The sequence below is a fragment of the Poromitra crassiceps genome (genome assembly GCF_964638095.1).
Source record: "Poromitra crassiceps genome assembly, chromosome: 7".
NCBI classification, from domain to species: domain Eukaryota; kingdom Metazoa; phylum Chordata; class Actinopteri; order Beryciformes; family Melamphaidae; genus Poromitra; species Poromitra crassiceps.
This window is the reverse complement of record NC_139628.1, coordinates 47,968,909-47,972,566: the sequence shown is the minus strand read 5'-3', so window position 1 is coordinate 47,972,566 and position 3,658 is coordinate 47,968,909.

Here is a 3,658-nt window from a genome sequence, read left to right as displayed (position 1 = left end):
CAGTGAATGTCACTGTTTCTGGCTTGTTTTTATTGCTTTACTGTTATTGCTTGTTGTTTCTCTTGTTTTCCTGCACCTATATATGCCCTGTTATTTTGCACTATGTTGTAACGGAGTCTACAGCACAAGAATTTCACACGTGATACTACGAAGTGACAATAAAAATCTTGAATCTTGAATCTTGAATCTATTACACTACTTTTGCATTACTTTCACCAAAATAACTGCAGTAGCAGAATGACGTCGCCGCCCCGGAACCATCCCGTCTCAAGTCAGTGTAAACCATCCAAAATTCTAAATGTTATCTTTTTCCTTTGTTATTATCATCTATAGTGGTTATTTGCGTAAAAACACACAATTTGATTAGGAAATTATTATATCTTTATTTAAATAAATATTTGATCAAATAAAAAAATTAACTCAATTTGTAACTTGTGTTACTTGACAAAGTAACGGGTATAATATTACTCAAATCCTATTGAAATAAGTTATATTACTGAGTTACTGCAAAAAGTAATATATTACAAGTAATATATTACTTTTGTAATGGTTACCCCCAGCACAAGATCATGAGGTCACAATCACATGACAAATCATCTTGCCACGCTCCAATCTATTGGTTTGAATGCGAAACACCAGTGCTTCACACCAATCAGCATCCAGAGGCAGGGCTGTGGTGTGACGCCAGCGAGAGCGAGCCCGTGATAGACAGATGGTTTATCCAATCACCTGCCAGGTATTTGTTGAAAGTGCCTGCCCTTGGAAACCATTTCCCGACGGCTCGTTCCCAGACGGTCCTGTGAAAACAAACCATCTGGCAGCGTCAGGTTATAGAACGTCTACATTAGATCACATTAGAACTCCATTGAAACATCCCGCAACATAGCTCAAGGCTCTCCGCTCCGACTCATTCTGGTTAATTATTCGGCATGATCCACCAAGCATCTGTTGTACAATTTTGTGCTGTTGTAAAACTTTTCAACTTGCTCGCCAACACTTAAGATTATGGGCATAATAGGCAAATAACTATTAGGAGTTGAAATTTCATTGAAATAGGTGCTGCTTCCTGTATTGAATGTACACCGAGCTGAAGACTGCGTCCTAAAGATTATATTAGCCTTCAGTTTTACATCATAGCCTAGATTCAGATATGTAAACATGAGCCAAATTGAAGTTTCTCAACCTATCCTATAGGCCCAGTTTATTAGGCCTATGTGGGCAACTTGCTGTGAATGTAATTTAGGTTATAGGCCAAGATGAATTCACATAGAGGCCATTTACACCTAACATGTGTTTTCTGCCATCAGATTGCAATCAGATTGTGTTTTATCACTTGAAAGTACAGGTGTAAACACCCCCAAAACGCATTGAAGAAGGACAATCTCATCGGCCAAACCACCTCCGGAGGTGGTCAGGGATGCATTGTGTACTGTACACATTGAACACAAGTGTAAATGCAATGTGTCCGCTCAATCTTGATACAGCAACTGTATGCGGACTGAGAGGACACCCATTTCTGCCATCAGATTGCAATCTGATGGGCAGAAAACGCATGTTAACACCAGGTGTAAATGGCCTCATAGAAGTTAAAGCCACTTAAAAAGTTGGAGCAACCGCCTTCAAATCCAATAAAAGGTGTGCTTGAGTGGGTTTGAGCTTGTTTTAGCTCGCACTGCGTCTCTGAGTGCACTCTTCCCTCCCTCCACTGCAGCTATTCTTACAGAATGTGAACAGCATCCGTCCAGTAAGGCGAAACAAACAGCCCATTCATCTGATGCTCTCTGCATGGCTGCTGCCTCAGAATGAAGGTCGAGCATGGGATCACGAGTGCAAACTGTTGTTCAAACTGTCACTGTATTATTCCTCTTATATTCTATATGTTCACGGTGTGTTTTTGGAACTCAAAAGTGAGTTTATACTGGCTCTATTGTACTTAATCTTAATCTTTTTTAATCCCTTATGTTACTGTATTGACCTAAAGGTAGGCCTACTTATATGGTGTTTTTATTTACTGTGGCATCACCATAACATTGCTGTAATATTGCTATAGTGACTTAGAATGTAACTTTAGCTCTCAGTAGTGAGTTTGAAGAGGCCTTATTTTAGGCCAGAGAAGATTCAGAGCAGCCGAAGATGGCAAGTTCCGCCTCCGGCTGAAGGGTTACTTTATAGGCTTTGGAGTACCAATCAAATATTTTGGACCAAAATGTAGATAATAAAGGGCAAAACCAAAAAGCATGGGACAATGTACCCTCTAACACTTGACACCTATCACAAAGTGATGAGACCGAGGGGTAGATCTTGTGCAACTTAGACTTTGAATAATGAAGACGGTGAGTGACTTTAAATTTGGATCCATGGTACATGTTCTTATAAGAACCTATAATGTTTCTGTAATAGGCTACTCAATAGAATTTATAGTGACTATTATGCTTTAAGGTGTTTTGTGACCTCTGTGGTATTCAATGACTTTATTGCGACCTCATATTATTTCATCAACTTCCTTATCGACTGCCCTATAGTATATTCCTATATGATTGTGTGAGTCTTTTTGATGTATAGTGGCCTTATTTGCAATTCTCATCTCCTATAATATGCTATAATTTGTCTATATTGTCATGATGAAATTCACTAGCATGTAGTGGCACCATAACCCATCCCAGCCTGATTTTAATATTAATTTCACGCTGTCACAAAATCACTGTTGATCGAGTGTTTTTAGCACATGAGAATAGCTTACCTGCCATATTAAAAATAACAGCCACTGTGGCCACATATTGCCTAGTGCAAGAAGTAGGATTTGGTTTTATTTATTAGCCTAAGTTATAAAATAACAGAACAAAAAATAATATTACATTTAAACAACATGCTGGGGACAGTTTGAACATAAAATGGTAAACTATGTGAAAGAAATTGTTGCTTATATGCATGGATTAAGTTACAGATGTTACAAAAAGTCTTGATTGTTCACTTAAATAGCTACAGTAGGCTACATAATGTAAGTATAGGGCCTATAAGTAAATAGAAATACGAATATACATATAAGTATATAAACGTATTTGCTTTATATTACTATATTAGTGTTCAGAGCTACTTTCAATGAGGCCAACTAGCTGTTATAGCCTATCTTCAGACCAATAGTAGGCTACACACGCACACACCACCAGCCTATCATGTTGCTCTCCGGAGGAATGTTTTTTGCAACTCAACAGTGACATCTTGTGGTGAACATTTCGCACCGCACTTACACTCGCCATCCCTTTCATCATCATTGGAGAGCAAAGACGAAATAAAAACCCACCATAAATGTATTTGGTCACATCAAAAAAGAAAAGAAAAGAAATGCAACAGTGTGAGCATTTTATTTAGTACCAATGCAATTATTACAATGACCAAATCAGATCTTGTCAGTCATGTAAATTTATCGGCTGGTTTCTAACTCTTGGTGGTATAGATGCAGGGACTTTGCCATATAGCTGAGGGTTTAAGAAGAGTGATGCTCCTGCAGATTATTCAAAGTTACTTGGGTACAACGGGCATAATCTTGTTATCATTGATAATTGAGACTGGAGACTTCATTCAGAGCCTGACACCACTTGGCCATACTATGTTATTAGCTTTATACAGAAACACTTTTATATTGTTTTTGTTTATTGAG